The sequence below is a fragment of the Lynx canadensis genome, chromosome C1 (assembly GCF_007474595.2).
Source record: "Lynx canadensis isolate LIC74 chromosome C1, mLynCan4.pri.v2, whole genome shotgun sequence".
Taxonomy (NCBI): domain Eukaryota; kingdom Metazoa; phylum Chordata; class Mammalia; order Carnivora; family Felidae; genus Lynx; species Lynx canadensis.
In genome coordinates this window covers 32,479,299-32,498,647 of record NC_044310.1, presented here as the reverse complement: position 1 = coordinate 32,498,647, position 19,349 = coordinate 32,479,299, and the positions used below count along the sequence as shown (strand labels likewise).

At 46.3% G+C, this 19,349-nt stretch overlaps 1 pseudogene; it reads left to right on the top strand.

Annotated features, from left to right (window-relative positions):
* The first annotated feature begins 15,770 nt into the window (after nucleotides 1-15,770).
* LOC115519702 lies at nucleotides 15,771-16,609 on the top strand (annotated as a pseudogene).
* Nucleotides 16,610-19,349: the final 2,740 nt, after the last annotated feature.

Below are 19,349 nucleotides of genomic sequence, written 5' to 3'. Positions count from 1 at the left end.
TGACCGTCTGAGCATAAAGAATACAAATAGTTATGACTGTAATTATTTGGAATGAATTCAGTACACAGAAGTCCACGGTTCCTAATGACACTCAAAAGAGAAAGGTTAATAGAAAATGAACAAGAAAGTTGTTGTAGGACAAAATAAGGTAATGGATGAAACCAAATATGCTTAATTTTCATTCCTTTAAATAAGCATAAGAATCTTGGGGTGCCTGGGTGGCTCAGTCGGTTAAGCAGCCGACTTCGCTCAGGTCATGATCTCACGGTCAGTGAGCGCGAGCCCCGCGTCGGGCTCTGTGCCGACAGCTCAGAGCCTGGAGCCTGTTTTGGATTCTGTGTCTCCCTCTCTCTCTGACCCTTCCCCGTTCATGCTCTGTCTCTCTCTGTCTCAAAAATAAATAAACGTTAAAAAAAATTATAAAAAAAATAAGCGTAAGAATCTTGATAGAGTTTCTGGTGCTTTTTAAATACATGTTGGGTTATTCAATAAAATTCCTTTAGTGTTTTAATCTACGTAGGCAAGAACGAACACAATGAAATGTGTTCACATGCAAATGAGCCAAGAATCCTGGAAAAAATCAGAAAGGTACCAAGAACAAGAAGGGATGTTTGAAATCAAAAGAACCAGGCTGATGTGGGGTCAGCCATTGTTCTGCATCAGTGGTCATTTCCAGGAGGACCGAAGTGAGTTCGAGGCTGATAAATTGGCCAGGTGTCCCCAAGAGGAGAAATGACGGCACGGACAGACTCTCATGTTTAGATGTTCTTGCTAATTATAACGAGATTCTGACAAGGCTCACTTAAAACTTCAATAATCCTAACAGAGAAGGTCAGTAGATCACAATGACAATCAATTGTCTAGGTAATTCTGAGCTTCTGAAACTTCGGGAGACATCATATCTGGGAAAGAGAGGAAAAGTCAAAAGTCTGAATTTTTTGTGAAATCAATTCCCATTGATGTAGCGAGTGAACTTTTCTTCTGAAAAAAGCCCGGGCCAATGACTGGGGACTCGGGTTGGAATCTCCTGGGACTGTACAGCCAGGTCCCGTGTTTCAACCAAAGAGCTGATAGGTTGACACCCCAGATTCTACAGATTGAGCTTCGCTGAGACATCATTGGTTCCTTCTTCCGAGTCTAATAAAAGATGACTGTGACCATGTGTGGTGGTGGAATGTCCCACATCGATGCTCTCCACCCACTGCACATAGCTACTGAACACCAGTGAGAGGGCTAGTGGGAACTGAATTGTAAATTAGGTTAATTTGAATTTAAATTACCATATGTGGCTACTGGCTGCCCATATTGGGCAAAGCAGGTATAGATACTACGTGTGGTAATATTATTACAATCATGGGAGGTAACCCCGAAGAGGGGGACGTTACTAAAACTTAAATCAGTGGTATTAGTATTTTTTTTAAATGTGTTTCAATGCAACAGTAAAAATCAGATGGTGCGTGTGATAATTGGGGGGTGTTTAAGGTCTTTAGGAAAATCTGGTATGAGCGCTGCGATCTTAAATGTGTAGAAGGATCGAGTGAGTCGGTAATCAGCGTGTTCATGCTGGTGGAAACTTCATTTTGACAAATCCTTCCATTGCGATTTGTATTTTGTGCAAGTCGTGTGTGACCGAGGGGAATGCCGATGGGTTCAGTGTATTAAAAGATGCTAAGTGTTTCGCAGAATTATAAGATCAATACGTCTGGATATTAAACAAAGTTCGGGGCGTAGTGAGTGTTCCTCTCAAAAGCTCCTGGACACATTTCTTCCTTTGGATTTTCCTATCCTGGCTCCATAAAAGTTTCTGAATACAGATGTGCTTTGCTTGAAGAAAACTCAGCATGGGGCTCTGTGACTTCCGACCCCGACCAGTTCTATCCCTGGGTCGTCAGTTTTTTCAGGAAGGTCCAGTGTGTTTAAGCAGACAGTATCCTTCGATTCCCTCTGCTTAACCTTCCTATGTGCGTCCTGGTAGATCACCTGGCTTTGTCCACATGGAGCTCATCCTACCAGGACGTTCTGATGAAAGACTCAGCCAAGGATGCTGTCCCATCTGCTGGTCCCCACTAACAGGCTGGAGGCACACTCGGGAGCCGGGACTCTGGAGCCAGACAGATGGAAGTTTGAACCCCAGGTCTGCCACTTAAATCTGTGTGACCTACAGCTAATGATTCTGAGCTTGGCGATGATGGTAAAAATAGCTACTTCTCAATGGGTTTTGTTAGGATTAAATGACCTAGTTCATGTATAGTGCTTGGCATTACTATTGACTTCTCAGTAAATATCCGAATTCTCCGTACTCAGTGAATCAGCTCAGATCCCACCTCCATCCACAAGGATCCCACTTATGGTCCCTATTGTCTGAATGACCCAAAATGATATGCCAGTTTTCACTCCGACCAAGAGCATCCGAGTTTGTCTTTTTTGCAAACTGGAAACTGCAAATTTGGACTGTTGGTTAAGCCTACCGTTCCCTCTTTTTAGTTAGGGAGATTATTCTCTAGTCTGTGTCTCCGTTCCTTTTTCATGTTTCTTCCTCTGTCCTCGAGCCCTAGCACTGGTCGGTGAACTCACTGTCAGAGAAAACAGAAGCTTCCAGAAGAGACTTCTGCAGGCATCCCATGCTGCTGCTGCATCTGTGGCCCTGGCCTCTGCCCACCTGCCCCACCCCGCTCCTGCCCCCTGGCTGGTTCTGTGGATGGAGGGCCTGTGTGTGTCTTTGGCAACGCCTCCACTCTTCAGCTGTGATGGAGCCCAGCCTCCTCACCCATGCAAACACTTCTGGCTCCTTCCCCCCTCCCCCCGCCCCCAACGGGCATCCATTCCGTGTACCCCCTCCTTCATTCCCAGGGGCCAGCAAAACATGTGGAAACGTGTCCCTTCTCTGCTCCCTGTCGCAGCAGAGCTTCTTAAAGAGAAGGGTGTTGTCTCCATTTCTTCTTCTCCCCTGAGCTCTCGAACCCTCTCGATTCAGGCTTTTGCCCTGATGGACAGTGCTGTCACCAAGGTCATCAGTGACCACCCCATCGCCACGGCCACAGGTCAATCCTCAGTCTCGCCATCCTTGATCCTTTAGCGGTCTTTGGCACAGCTGCTCTCTCCCTTCTCCCGAAATGCTTCTCTCTCTGCCTTCCAGGACACCCTGGTCTCCCCATCTCCCACTGGGCCCCCACTCTCAGTCTCCATCTCCGGTCCCCTGCATCTCCTAGCCTCTGAATGCTGCAGGGCTCAGGCCTTGGAGCTTTTCTTTCTTCCCCTCTTGCTTGGTGGACTCATGCAGTGGAGTTTGAAATGCCATCTGCACATTGAAAACTCCCAAGTCTTGCCCCTGCTCAGGATTCTCTCCTGGACTCTGCCTTAGAGGTCCAGATTCCTATGAGACATTTGCAGAAGACCGGCTATTAAACATCTCAAATGTAGAATGTCCCGAGTGGACTCTTGATCTTGCCCCGGAAACCTCTTTCTCCTCTGAGTGGATGCTTACTCCGGCCTTCTGGTTGCTCAGGCCAGTAACCCGGGACTGGGAGCCACGGTTGCCCCTCACTTTCTCTCACACGTCACCTCCAGTGCTTTATAAATCCCGTTGTGTCTACCTTCAAACGTACCCGGATGTGACCATGCCTCTCCGCGTCCCCCGCCTGCTGATCTACCCTCACGGTCTCTCAGGCGGGTTCTTGTGCGAGCCTCATTCCACCCTTGCTCCCTAGCGCAGAGACCGGGATGAGGCCTGGTTAGCACCTCACTCAGACCTCATCATTCCTCTGTTCAGAGCCCTCCATGGCTCTATCGCATGCAGCACGAGAGCCAAAATCCTTGTGATGGCCTCCGTGGCCCTACTAGGCTGGTCCCTGCTGCTCTCTGACCTCATCTGCTGGCTGTCCCCACCCCGTTCTGCTTTTGTTTGTTTTTTAATTTTGTAAATTTTTTTATTATTTATTTTTGAGAGAGACAGAGAGAGACAGAGAGAGAGAGAGAGAGAGAGAGAGAGAGACAGAGTATGATGCTTGGACAGCTCTTCCCCTAAGTGGCGAGAGGCGGTCTCTGAAAATGGTTCGCTCGCTATTCCCTTGACCCAGAAAACCTTACACCATCATGCAAATCAAGAGGTTCAAATCTTTGTGTGCACTTTAATTTTTTTACTGCATTTATTCATTTTTGAGAGACAGAAAGAGTGTGAGTGGGGGAGGGGCAGAGAGCGAGGGTGATAGAATCCGAAGCAGGCTCGGAGCCTGACGTGGGGCTCAAACTCACAAACCGTGAGATCATGAGCTGAGCTGAAGTCGGACGCTTAACCGACTGAGTCACCCGGGCGCCCTGTTTGTTTGTTCTTTAAGAGAATCACATGGTGGCTTTATTCTTCTTGCTACTTAAAAAAGGTGATGTGTTGATGGTTTGGGTGGTTAACATCAGACGGGGAAGACCAAGTCCACACCTTGTCCTGCATCACCTGCCACCACGGGAGTCTTCTTGGTTGTCACTTGCACCCACAGTGACAGAATAGGTCCCTGGGTAGAGGTCCTTAGAGATGTTGGGAGCAGGTTGGAATGACGCTGGAGCACACTCTGATGCTTGATAGGTGCCTCCAACACCAAGGGATGTGTCTTTATTCTGACCATTCCCCATGCTCCAGCCCAAGGGCAGCTCCGGTTTCGCTCTGTGATCACCATAAATATGGTTGTCCCTCTTTCCTTTCTCCACGGAGAAGAGACGGAGGGCTGGCTGCCGGCCGTCTTTCTCAGGAGGGCAGATCCAGGGAAAGCATCCTTGAGCTCTCTCTGGCCTCCTTGCTGTTCTTGACCATATTGGAGATGCTCCATCTTGGGGCTTGCCTCTCTGTCTCATCCCTTCAGCTCCCTTCCCTGCGCCTCTGCTCTGTCTGCATTGGCTTGCTTCCTGGCTGTTTGCTCAAAATGCCAGGCTCACTCCCTCACTACCTCAGGGCCTTTGCACTTGCTATCCCATGCAACTTGCTCCTGTACATTGGGAGTTTTATGGTCTCAGTGAGGCTTTACCTGACCCCTGTATTTAAAATTAGAACTCTCATCTCCTGATACTTTCTGTTTTCCGTCACTGCATTGTTTATCTGTTTCTCTCAACTCCCATCCCTGTTGGAAGGTAACTCCACGAGGCTCAAGACTTTAAAACTGCTCATCTCTGTCTATTTTTAAAATAATCATTTCTAAAACTAAGGCACACAGCAGGCACTCAAAATACTCATTGAATAAATGAATGAATGAAGTTAACTGAGCTTAGTTAACTTCTGTGACAGGCAAGAATTTTTCGAACTATAATTACTTTCAATTAATTGGTCAAAACCAGAGTTTTAAAAGCTGTTTTTTTTGTGTTTGGTATAATTAGTGTTCTTTTTTTGACGAGACCTTGTACAATAGAAAAGGATCACATTGTCGCGAGATTAAAAAAGGCTGAAAAGAAACACTTTTAATTTTAAGTGGATGAAATAAGACTTCTTCCTCTCTTCTCCGAGTCCTGTATAGATTGCAAATTGTTTTGAGAGAAGAATCATAAAATTAACATTTCATTTGAATTCCTGAAGCCAGACACATGGCGTCATAAAAAAAAAATCGTGGCTTGAGTACATTGCGAGAGATTTGGGGTTTCTCCCGGGGGGAAATGGTTTGACTGAGGTCATGTTTTCAGAAAAGACCACTGGGTGGCATGGGTCACTGAACCTCAAAGGTGGCCTGGCAGAGTTGGTGTGGAGGGGTGGGGAGGAGCGGGGAGGAAACCGGGTTTGCATCAGCACCTGCTCTTTTCCAGGACAGGAGCAGGCCTCTGGCGGTCTTCATGAGCACCCTTGAAGTGGGCGGGGGGGTGGGTGGGGGGGGAGGTAGGGGGTGGGGAGGGGGGAGGTAGGGGGTGGGGAGGGTTCCCTTTTCACATATGGGAAAAACAAAGTTCAAAGAGGGCCACTCCCAACGTTATGACTCTAATAAATGGAAGAATCAGGATTCGAATGCAGGTCTGAATCTCATACTTGCTCTGGCCTTGTACAGACAAGGACACCTTGGCCCAGAGAGGAGGGAAGACTCGTCCAGGGTCCCAGGAGGTAGTGGACCCGGTAATCCCGTCCTTGCGGTCACCCTCCTCCGTGGCCTCGAAGCCATTTCGCGGAGTTTCTCTGTCTTCCAGCTTCCGAAATGGCCTTAACTTTTTATTGCTTTTCATGTCTTCAAAAGCAATAATACATCAGCATTCAAATAATACAGAAAGGTAGTCTATACAAGGTGATAGTTCTCCATAAGGTCCCCAAGCCACCACCATCAGCTTGAAATTACCCTCCGTGTGTAGACACACACGGACCCACACAGACACGAGTCACACTGCAGGTATCATTTGCTAACCTGCTATTTGCCTTCTGGTCTCTTACGGGAACTTTTCCATGTCAATAAATGGTACAACATCATTCTAACCATGGCATAATATTCCACAGATGAATGGACCATGTGCCATGCTTTATTTAACTCCCTCCTAATGGACATTTGGGTTGTTTCTTTGGGATACATTTCTATACGTTGCCCTCCGAAGTATGGTATCGGGTTTTTTTAATTTTCACCAACATGTGGGCAAAGCCCATTTCCTCACTTTCTCACCAGTAATGTGTTTTAGCATCTTTTCTTTCCAGGAGGAAGAGAATCAGGAGTGGAGAATCAGGCTGGAGTCAGGAGAGTTCAGGAGCTCACGAGAGTCAGCAGGAATTCCAGAACATGACGGGCAGGGCATTTGAGAAACAGTGTGGGGATGATGGAGACACCACCGACCTGGCCCCTCCTCTAGTCCCAGCAGAAAGAATTCCGGTTCTAGATTCTTTTCACATGGTAGCTCACAGCTGTCCTCTCTAGCGGCCTGCTGCTTGATCTAAAGACACGCTCCTCAGCAGGGCCTACAAGGCCCTCCAGTGTGGCCGTGAGGGCCACATTTGCCCCATACTCCCACCACACGTTCCACATTTCTGTTTCTCAAATGGGTGCGCTGGGCAGTCTTTACCACTTCCCAGTCCCATCCCAGTGCAGTTAAGGGTTCTGCTTCCCATTCTTCCCCAGGCCCCTCTGAGAGCCAGGAACACCACCCTACGCTTGGGAGATTATGTATGACCTGGATTGTTGACCAAGGGGCAGCTCCAATGACACTCAGCACAACTCTGGGGTCCAGAAGAGTGTCCTACTTCTGGATCATCATGGGTGACCGGCAGGAGCCGTCAGTGAAAGCCCCTTTCCGGAGAGTGGTGATGGCCGTGTGTATGTGGCCCAGGGCTGGCCCCATGGTGGTCTTTGAGCCTTGGCTTGGCTTCCACACTGCCTTGCCATTGCCCAGGACCCACCAATATCGTCCATGGAGGACGGCTTGTGGCCCAGCTGCCCTCCCCCACTGGGTGCCCAGGGGAGATGTGGCTGATCTCTTCTCTCCCTTCTCCATTCCACAGCTGAAGCTTAAGTTCTACATCCTTTCCTTTCAAAGTCTCAAGAGAAGCTCTTTTTTTTTTTTTTTTCTCCCAGTAAAACCCAATTCTTGCAAATAATAAATTCTGGCTTTCAAAATTACTGTTTCTGACATGAGGTTCAACCAAAAGGCTATTTTAAGAAGTTGAAAAATAGAGCATTAAATATTTATCTTTGCATTCCTGATAGAAAAATCCTAATTATCTTTGCAGCAACCAGGATGCTTCTGACTGGTTTTTGAAACTTTACAGGTAAGGAAATATGAAAAAAAAGGACAAAAGGTAATTATGGCTATATGCGCTCATGTGACAGGCAACTTTCATCTTATTACAGGGCCTTTGCACATGCTCTGGCTTGCTTACTTCTCTCTCTCATGATGATGCTCCAAAGCTTCCTTCATATCTCAGTGCAAGGATCACCCCCTCAGGCAAGCTGACTCTGTCTATCCTCTGGTTCCATGGCCTCCTAGCACCAAATACTCCCCTTCCTTAACATTCATCAGAGTTACAATTTTACATGTGTTTCACGGTGTTACGATCAAATCTATCTCACCGCTAGACTGAGCTCCAAGAGGATGAGGACCGAGTCTCTTTTCCCGTCCTGTTTGTCTCCAGTATTTCACACAATGCCTGGCTTATTCTTGATACAAGAAAAAGAATGAGTGAATAATAACAATCACAGACCTTACCTGTGATCACAACAGCCTTGGAATCAGCCATGGCAGTAGTATTTACACCACAGAAATCAGCAGATTTCTAACGAGCCACATCTCGTTTGCTTCTCCATCTGTTACATGTTTACCAGTTCACCCCTGGGCACATCTGATTTCTGGACGTTTTCCTCCTTAATGTCTGTATCCACTTCCACACTTTTGATGCAATGTTATGTAATCTAAATATGCCCATGGTCAGTTCTTTGTCAAATTTTCTTCTAATTAGCATGCATTCTTTATTCTATGCAGGCGTGCGATGTAAAATCAACCCGAATTGAAATGTGTGATATTTGGATGACTGCTGTAATAGAACCTAAGGACTTCGCTGCAGATCATTTCGCCAAAGTGTGTTGGGATTTCAGGGAGCACAAAGGCAGAAGGCAGACATCACAGTTTTCTTTGCTAAGAAACCACAGGTGGGCTTATTTGGTGGCAGCATGATGACACAAGATAGGCAGTGAGCGGAGGGACAGGAGAGCTCCACTCCGTGTTCCATTCTACCATGTAAGGGCTGTGCAGCTCTGGGAGGTCACCTAGTCTCTCTGGTTCTTCTCCCTAAGTGAAACACGACAGGGTGGAGTTTAATGGTTCAATTGTAGGTGTTACTGAAAAAAGGTGCGGGCAAAGTTAACCACGTAGCCTCCAGGTCGAGGAGAAAAGTGGAAGGACGTGCTTAGCACAGATGGGTGGACAGGTGACACTCTGGGGGAAACCAGAGCACAGGTGTGAAAGAGGCCACTCTGCCAGGGTTCTTCTGAGTCCCTGGGGGCAGGCGGTGTGGGGCGGGGCTTGGAGTGTTGCGGGGGGGGAGGGGGGGGAACTGCTGGGTGCCAAACTCTCAGCCGGGTGCTTTGTCTCTTAACTCACTCCGAAAGTTCCTGCCCCCCAAGAGGTAGTATTATCTCCAGGATGGGAGTAGGAGAACCAAGAAGGGGGACTCCAGCTTGACGTGAGGGTGACAGTCTGGTAAGTGGGAAGTTTAAAGTGATACATCAAGGGGCGCCTGGGTGGCGCAGTCGGTTAAGCGTCCGACTTCAGCCAGGTCACGATCTCGCGGTCCGGGAGTTCGAGCCCCGCGTCAGGCTCTGGGCGGATGGCTCGGAGCCTGGAGCCTGTTTCGATTCTGTGTCTCCCTCTCTCTCTGCCCCTCCCCCGTTCATGCTCTGTCCCTCTCTGTCCCAAAAATAAATAAAAACGTTGAAAAAAAAAATTAAAAAAAAAAAAAGTGATACATCAAGATACAGGTCACAGTGAGGGGCCAGTCCCAGATGTTCATTTTCAAGGGTGATATCATCACACTGGTTCATTGGCTCTTAATGCCCTCACCCGGGTCGGAGGTACTAAAAGGTCACACTGTAACCACTGGTGGAGAGGAGTTTTAGAGCAAGCTATAGGTGTGCTGTAGGGGGCCCCCAACAGCCCCCTTATTACCCCGTTGGTAATAAAAATTGGACCAACGTTTGGATGGTTTTATTATGATTAAAAAAATTTTTTTAATGTTCTTATTTATTTTTGAGAGAGACAGACAGAGTACAAGAGGGGGAGGGGCAGAGAGAGAGGGAGACACAGAATCCGAGGCAGGCTCCAGGCTCCGAGCCATCAGCACAGAGCCCGACACGGGGCTCGAACTCATGACCTGTGAGATCACGACCTGAGCCCAAGTCGGATGCTTAACCGACTGAGCCCCCAGGTGCCTCGGTTTTGTTATGATTTTTAAATTCTCTACCACTACTGCACCTCCTCACTGACCCAGCTTTGGCGAAAGCTCCCACTGCCCGTCCACCTCAGTATGCTGCTGTGAAATTTCCTTATGTCCAGAGAGAAGGGCTATTCAGAAACTTAATTTATGCCCCTGCAGTCTGGGGACGGTGGTGGGCTGGGGTCTGATTCCCATCTGAGAAATCTATGGGGAAGGGGGAAGGGGAGGCTGGCCAGCCGGGATGAGAGGGGCACTCAGGGCAAAGGAGTGTTTTGCTCACACCAGCTCTGGGCCCAGAACCCAAGCGGCCTCAGATGGAGTCATGCTAGGTCCCATCTGGTTGGTCTGCTGGAGGAACAAAGACAGCAGGGTTGCTTGACCAAGAGAATGGCAGATGAGAGTCCCTCCGTGATGGGGGGCGGGTAGGGGGCCAATCCCCGAAGAAACTACAGAACCACACTCATGAAAGGAAAGGCCAGCTTTAGACACCTGGCTGTCCCCAGAGAACCCAGAGGATGCACAGTGCCCACCAAATAGGAAATGTTCTGTGTCTTCAACGCCCAGCTTGGAGCCCAGCATGGGGCTTCACCTCACGACCGTGAGATCATGACCTGAACCAAAATCAAGTCAGATGCTTAACAGACTGAGCCACCCACGTGCCCCTAAAAGGGAGAACTCTTTGCCCCACTAGGTCCCAAGCATCAACAGCACAGGGTTGGCACCTGTGTTGCTCATCAAAGCATCTTCGACACCTGGCACAGCATCTGGCTTTTACCAGGTAGTCCATAAATCTCTGTTGAATGAATTGGTAAGCGTGAATAAAGCTGATTGGGCTGCGTGGTGGAAGGGTGAGTTTCTTGCGGTGAGCACAATGGAAGCAGGTGGTCCCTGCGGTGGGCTTGCAGAGGGTCCTGCTTTATTGGAAATTGGCCAGATGGCACCTACATTTCCTTTCTGCACTCTGGGTTCATGGCTTCACTCTGGCATGGGCTACTTTTCCCATAGGGAGTTCGCACCTGAACCCGGGATAAGCCCAGGGCTTAGAAAGGGTGTGCTCTCTGCTTCTGCTGTTGCTTTTTAGCAAAAATGAAATCATTGAGCAAAGTGCCAATCTTTGTGTTTGGTGTTTACACATTTTCCCTCTTATCCTTGAAACAAACCTGAAACGCAGGTATTACTTTCAATCCTTAACCTCAGAAAGGTTAAGTGATTTACCCAAGGCCATTACTCCAGCTAGTAAGTTGCCAAGGTGGGATTCAAGGGCAGGAGGATTCTTTTTAGGTGATGGGGTGTGGGTTCTGTGAGACTCTCCCCCTCCTTTTTAATGAGGTGGGAAGCTTTCTCAGGCACGTGGGCCAAATGTTCAGATGGTTTGGGGAGAAATCCCATGTGGTTTTAGGATTGGAGGAGGCAGATTTTGAGAGGAAAGAGGGTAGACATTCAAAGTGCTTGGGGCCCAAGGAAAGAAAAGGTACGGGAGGACTCAAGCCCTTTATCTGCCTTTGCAGGTGGGCGTTAGGGCATGCTGATGGCTGTGGAGTCGGGACGAGGAGCTAAAGCCCCAGTGTGTAGTGGCCAGTGGGTTTCTCCAGGCCTGAGAACGCGGATTGTCACTGGTAGTCACTAATCCCTCGCTCCAAAGGGAACCACTCTGCTCCTTTCCAACCATAGAGAGCTTTGCCTGGTTTTGAAATTTCTACAATGGGGTGGGTGGCGCGGTGTGTAGGTTTTGTGTATTGGGCTTCTTCTGTTCAGCTTTACGTTTGTGAGATCCATCTATGCTTCAGCCGGCTCATTTTCATTGCCAGACGTGATTTCATCACAGGGATTTGCCGCTCTTTGTTTTTTCCACTCTGCCAATAAACATTTTCTCCCCATCTGGGGCTGTGACAAAAAAAATGCTGCAGACATTCCTGTACACATCTTTTGGTGCATATATGTCCATTTTCTCTTGTGTATATCTAGAAATGGAATTATTGGGTCCTATGTTCAATTTTACTAGATGCCACAAAACAGGTTTCTAAAGTGAGTATACCAATTTACACACCCACGAACAGTGCATAAAGATTTATTCACATCTTTGCCAATACTTGGTAACAGTCAGCCTATCATCTCTCTCTCTCTCTCTCTGTCTATCTACCTATCATCTATCTATCCATCCATCCATCCATCCATTGTGTTCTGAGAGTCTTTACCATAAAGAAGGTTGGATATTGTCAAAAGTCTTTTTCTGTGTTAACTGAGATCATTGTATGGGTTTTTCCTCTTTGTTTTATTAATGTGATGGGTTACATTGATTAATTTTCTTACGTTGCGCCTCCCTTGCATTCCTGGGATAAATCCCTCTTGGTTATGGTCAATAATCCTTTCAACGCTGTCAGATTGGATTTGCTAATTTGTGTTAAGGATTTTGCATCTCTAGTCATAAGTGACACTGGTCTATAATTTCCTTTATTTTGGGGGGGATGTCTTTGGCTTTGGTATCGGGGTCATGCTGGCCTCATAGACTGAGTTAGGAAGTGTTCCCTCTTCTTTAATTTTTTGAAAGAGTTTGAGACAGATTGGTGTTAATTCTGTAAATATTTGGTGGATTTAACCAGTAGATTATTCTGGGCCTGTGGTTTTCTCTGTGGGAAGTTGTCTTTTTTTTTTTAATACTATTACTAATTTAATATCTTTACTTGTTACAGGTTTTTTCAGATATTTTGTTTCTTCTTGAGTCAATTTTGGTAGTCTGTGTTTTTCTAGGAATTTGCCCATTTCATCTGGGTTATCCCAAGATTTAGCTGATCTTTGTGTGCAGTGTTATGCAGCCATTTAAAATGATCCTATAGGGGCACCTGGGTGGCTCACTCGGTTAAGTGTCTGACTTCAGCTCAGGTCATGGTCTCCCAGTTTGTGAGTTCAAGCCCTGCATCTGGCTCTCTGCTAACATCCTGGAGCCTGCTTCAGATTCTGTGTCTCCCTCTCTCTCTGCCCTCCTCTGCTCGTGCTCTGTCTCTCTTTAAAATAAATAAACATTTAAGAATTAAAAAAAATTTAAATGGTCCTGTAAACAAGTATTAAATGATAGGGGAAAATGTTCACACTATATTGTTAAATGAAAAAGCCAGATTTAAAAATAATATTACATTCTGATTCTTCCATGTTTGTAGAAATCATATAATATATATCTATATATGTTTAGAAAAGAGCAACCTAGATGACCATGTTCAGGGAGATTAGCAAGGGTGATGGAATTTTGGGTGTTTTTTCTTACAGGGTAATATTTATAGTTTTCTTTGGGCTTCTCTGTATTTTCTAAAATTTCTCAAATATGCCATTTTTGTAATAGGAAATAAATGATAAAAGTTATTTTTTAAATTTAATTTAAGTTCATTCATTTGGGTTAAGGTTCTGTATCTTCACTGTAACCCATGATTCCAATCAATGTTCAGGCTGTGATCCCTCAGTAGAGCTCTAATCTGTTAGATAATTAATTGTCACCTTGGAAAGAGGTGAGTCAGGCAGCATGGTCCTAAGAGAACTGGACAGGCTGATTTGGGTTTCTTTCTTTCTTTCTTTCTTTCTTTCTTTCTTTCTTTCTTTCTTTAAGCTTTTTCTTTTTTAAGTAATCTCTACACCCAACGTGGTTTGAACTCATGACCCCAGATCAAGAGTCACATGCTCTACCAACTGAGCCAGCCAGATTGGTTTTGAGGAGGAAGATGGAAAAGGTGGTGGGGTACTGAGGAGACAGGACTGAGCTTGGTCCTGGTAAGGTCTAGGCAGTTAGAAACCAGGACAGTGGGCTGGAGAAGGGCAGGTGGGAGGGGTGGAAGAAGGACTTTACAACTTTGTTTATAGCAAGTCCTAATATCAGTGCATGTCTGCAATTTGTGGGTCCTGAGTTTATACAATCCAGGGTGCCCTCATTCAGAAAAATGACTCACAGATATAAAGTTAAGGACTCAAGTGTTTTCTTAGAAGGAAAAAAAAAAAAAGAAATCGCAGGATGCCCCTGGGTGGCTCAGTCGGTTAAGCGTCTCTTGATTTCGGCTCAAGTCATGATCTCATGGTTTGTGAGTTTGAGTCCTCTGTCAGGGTCTGTGCTGACAGCTCAGAGCCTGGAGCCTGCTTGGGATTCTGTGTCTCCCTCTCTCTCTGCCCCTCCCTAGCTCATGCTCTGTCTCTCTCTCTCAAAAATAAACATTAAAAAAGAAATCCCCACAAATTGCTGGGTCCAGGAGCGCCAGGGCCCTTTCTTCTGCAAGGCCAGAAATGCCTGTACACTGTTTCTGATTATCACCTGGCTTCCCCTCCCCTTCGGGAACCTTCTTCCACTCCCAGCACCTCCAGTCTCAGTAGCTTCATGGGAACTCTGCTTCTAATGGTCTTTTTCACTGCAAGCCTTTCCAAGCCTTGTCCTGGTTGGTTCTCACACTCCTGGGTCATACAACTACTGGACAGCAGCGACTATGAATTCTTGTAGGCTTATCTTGCCTGTGGGCTGCTCATACCTCAAGCTATTCCCTTCTCTTAAAGCAGAGGCTTTTCTTTCTTTCCTGCTCTTCCTGGAAGAAGAAGGGAAACTGAAATTAGGATTTGCGAAAGGAGATCTACGATTCTGCCCCAAACAAAGGCTGTGGAAAATATGTAAATCGTATTTATTCATTCCCCCCCACCCCCCGCCGCCGATATTATCGTGGGTGATTCAGAATTTATGGCAAGTGTCAAATCTTGATTTCTCCAGTGGGGAAATTGTAGGTCAAGGGGTTCACACAGATAGGCCTAAGATTTGTAGTTTATATTTAGGTCTAATACACAGCCGAGCATTCCAAGTGCTCAGGGAAAATGTCACTAGAAAATATATTTCCCTGGATGGTAGATTTCCAAGTATTACTGCGTATCATGTGCCATTTTGTTTTTGGTTTTAATCTGAGAAATTCAACCTGCAGAGCACACATTTATTACTTAAGCCTCAGAGCACTTCAGTGGAGAAGGTTCAGCAAACATCTTTGCTGCACAGGTGAGAGAAAAACTGAAGCATGATGAGGTTCCAGGGATACATCCAGTGAAGCTCAGATATCAAGCAGGCTCCTGTCGGTCTCTGCCTCTTCTCCCTTCCCTGTTCAGTTGCTCAGGAGAGAAAGAGCGAGGATGGTTGTGTGAGCAGCTCTTTGGGCCAGTTAAGGCGGGACGCCTGGAACCTTCCGCTCTTGCTCTTCTTGGCACTCTCTTAGTTGTGAGGAACAGAATCCAGTTGAGTGAGCCCAACCTGGAAAGGGGAACTTTGCCAAAACACTCTAGGGGTGTCTCATGGAACTCCAGAGTGGGAACGGAACCACCTGTGGAAGATCCGTGGAAGACTCCGGACGTTCTTTCCCTCCATCCCTCGCCTCGGTTTCGGTCTTCATCACTGGTGACAAACATTCTCTATCTCTTCCATTCGTGGTAGAGAACATGGCTGCTGAGTCTCAGCTCCAGGCAGAGACTGGCTCGCTGGAGTTCTCTGTGCCAGTCAGGGAGAATCTGATTGTCCCAGGGACAGGCGGTCTTCCCCGGTCCCATCCTGTGCTGTCCCACAGTCTAAATGTGACTGCCAGCAGCCTGCCCTGGGAGATCCGAGGCAGTTCCAAGAAAAAGGGGAGGGGTTGTTAAGAGCTGGGCCAGTCATCCCCAAAATGCTTATTTTAGGTGGAAATTTTATGAGAGCACTGAAGGCCTCATTAAGGTCTGACTTGGGGACATCAATCTTCACTTTAATCAAAATGGCACAGCAGCCCCTCCCTCAGAAGACTGCCCAGTCCTTATTCTGCTTTGTGAACATTCATAATGTATAAAGAGCACTGGCGGCAGCCGTGCCTTTAAGATGCTTGGACAGCTCTTCCCCTAAGTGGCGAGAGGCAGTCTCTGAAAATGGTTTGCTCGCTATTCCCTTGACCCAGAAAACCCTACGCCATCATGCAAATCAAGAGGTTCAAATCTCTGTGTCCACTTTAACTTTTTTTTTAATGTTTTTACTCATTTTTGAGAGACAGAGAAAGAGTGTGAGCCGGGGAAGGGCAGAGAGAGAGAGAGAGAGAGAGAGAGAGAGAGAGAGAGAGAATCCGAAGCAGGTTCCAGGCTCTGAGCGGTCAGCACAGAGCCCGACGTGGGGCTCAAACTCACAAACCGTGAGATCATGAGCTGAGCCGAAGTTGGACACTTAACTGACTGAGCCACCAGGGTGCCCCTGTGTTCACTTTAAGAACACACGTGAAACTGCTAGGGCCATCGAGGGTATTCATATCCAAAAAGCCACCAAGTATCTGAAAGATGTCACTTTGTAGACACAGCGTGTGCCATTCCGTGTCACTGCAGTGGTGGAGTTGGTAGGTGTGGGTGTGCCCAGGCCGAACCGTGGGGCTGGACACGGGGTTGGTGGCCCAAAAGGAGCGCTGAATGTTTACTGCACATGCTTAAACATGCAGAGAAGAATGCTGAACTTAAGGGTTTAGATGTAGATTCTCTGGTTATTGGGCACATCCAGGTGAACAAAAGCCCCCAAGCTGCGGCGCAGAACTTACAGGGCTCGTGGTCGGTTCAACCCACACGTGAGCTCTCCTGCCACGCGGAGATGGTCCTTACTGGGAAAGAGCAGCTAGTCCCCAAACCGGGAGAGGAGGTTGCAGAAGAAAAAGAGATCCCAGAAGAAGCTGGAGAAACAAACACTTATGGCCTGGGAATAAATGCATAAAGTAAATGCAAATAGAAGTAAAAAAAGAAAAAAAAATGCTTAGACACCCTTTAAAGGAGGTTGTCCTGGTCCCTCAAAGTGCGAGGCACAACTGCCTTCAATAACAGTGGCCTGGAGGGGGCTGGATAAGATTCTTTGAAAAACTTCATAAGGAAAGCAGAATTTATGTTATGACTTCTTCTAATAAATACTGCTGAGGCATGGGAACACAATGTGGATGAGCTATCATCCCTGCCGTCGAGGAACTTAGTCTACGGGGGGTAAAACAGATGCATAAAGAGGATATTAAAATACATTGTGGCAGGTGTTAGGTGCAAGGTATACGTGAGGGAGGGAAGATGGAAGGGACAGTGGGGACACCACAGAGAGGCACCTCATGAGACTTGGGGTGAGGGGCATGACTTGGAGAGATGGGGAAGGGTGGTGGTAGTTAGGGGGCAATTTCTGGGAAGCAAGGATATCTGAGTTGAGTCTTGAAGACACGGAGGATGTCTGAGCTAGTGAGGAGGGAGATAAGAATGTCTAGAAGAGTAAGAGAAATTGGATTAATCCCACAAAAAGGCATATGCAGGTAGCTTTCAGTATAGGTAAATCCATGTCCCGTGCTCAGGACATTCGCTGATAGACACACTGTCAAGTGTACATGCACACACACACACACACACACACACACACACACTCAGCCAAGTTGGTGAAGGATCAAGACCTTAAGAACACTGAATAGTGTTTGTGCTCTGATTATATTTTCTAATGTAACTCAAGAGAAAAAAAAATGTGGTCATCTCGTCCAGCTCATTTTGAAATGGTAGATAAGGGGTGCGTGGGTGGCTCAGTCAGTTAAGCATCCGACATCGGCTCAGGTCATGATCTCACGGTCCGTGAGTTCGAGCCCCGTGTCGGGCTCTGTGCTGACAGCTCAGAGCCTGGAGCCTGCTTCAGATTCTGTGTCTCCCTCTCTCTCTGACCCTCCCCCGTTCATGCTCTGTCTCTCTCTGTCTCAAAAATAAATAAACATTAAAAAAATAGATAAATGGGCTAAATGGGTAAGGGGCGTTAAGGAATCTACTCCTGAAATTATTGCTTCACTATATACTAACTAATTTGGATGTAAATTTAAAAAAATAAAAAATAAAGTTAAATTATAAAAATAATAATAAAATAAATAAATAAATAAATAAATAAATAAATAAATAAAATGGTAGGTAAAATGGGCCCGATATTTTTGAAAGGATATTGTTTGATCAGTGTGATAGTTTATTTTATATGTCAACTTGGCTAGGTACCCATAATAACCAGATATTTGGTCAAATACCATTCTGGATGGGCTGTGGATGCTTTCTAGGTGAGATTGATATTGAAATCAGTAGACTTTGAGTGAAGCAGATTACCCTCCATAATGTGGGTGGGCCTTGTATTATAAAATATCCAATCAGTTATAAGGAAGGCCTTATCCAATCAGTTGAAGGCCTTCAGAGAAAAAGACTGAAGTCCCCCCAGGAAGAAGCAATTCTACCTCCAGACCGCTTTCAAGCTGAAGCTGCATCATCAACTCTTCCTTTGGCCTCCGGCCTGTTGGCTTACCCTGAAGAATTTGGGCTTGCCACTTGCCAGTCTCCAGTTCCTTAAAATCTGTCTCTATCCTATTGGTTCGGCTTCTTTAGAGAACTCTTGACTCCTACAGTGTGTCTACTTCATCCTGTAAGGTTTTATTTTTATCTATTTATCTTAAAGAACTCTATGCTGTCTACTGTACTATCTTATGTGCAACTAAATAAAGAGGCTAGAGGGGCACCTGGGGGGCTCAGTCAGTTAAGCACTTGACTCTTGATCTCAGCTCAAGTCATGATCTCATGGTTTCATGAGCTGGAGCCCTGCATCAGGCACTGTGCTGGCAGCACGGAGCCTGCTTGGGATTCTCTCTCTCTCCTTCTCTCTCTGCCCCTCCCCCACTTGTGCTGTCTCTGTCTCTCTCAAAATAAAATTACATAAAGAGGCTAGAAAGTGGGATTTTTCAAAATGATTTATTTACTTATTTATTTTAGTGAGAGAGAGCATGAATGGAGAAAAGGCAAAGACAGAGAGGGGGACAGAGGATCCGAAGTGGGTTCTGTGCTGACAACAGAGAGCCCAGTGCAGGGCTCGAACTCATGAACGGTGAGATCAGGACCCAAGTCAAAATCCGTTGCTCAACCAACTGATGCACCAGGTGCCCCAGAAGTGGAATTTGATGTCAGTCTTCAATATGGGTGACCTGTAAGTGATTTAGCTCAGGGAGTCACTCTGGGGAAGTTTTCAACTGAGCTGTTCACACTGTTTGAGTGACCTATCTTCTTGCTTCTTTTACTATCCATTCATAGGGTTTCACTTTAACACTTGCCCACATTGTCTATAAGAATGGAGGGTTTATTTTCTTTTCTTGCTCCTTCTTCCCTTTCTCCTCTTCCCTCCTATGCACAGATAATCCATGTTAATGACATGAGCGTATACAATTATATATACACACGTATTATTTTTGTCTTTATTGTTTTTATTACATAATCTCTAGATCTTGCTTCCCCCATTTAGTAAGTGGCAGAGACGAAGCCTATGTTTTATTTGCTGCATTGTATCTCATAGCATGCATGTGACAACACTTCTTCAACCAGTTTCCAAGACAGCTTTTCACTCTGTTTTGAGGGTGTTTTTTTTTTGTTTTTTTTTTTGCCTCCACAGTGCTGCAAAGAACATCCTTGTACATATGTCCCTGCAAGTTTTACCACCACT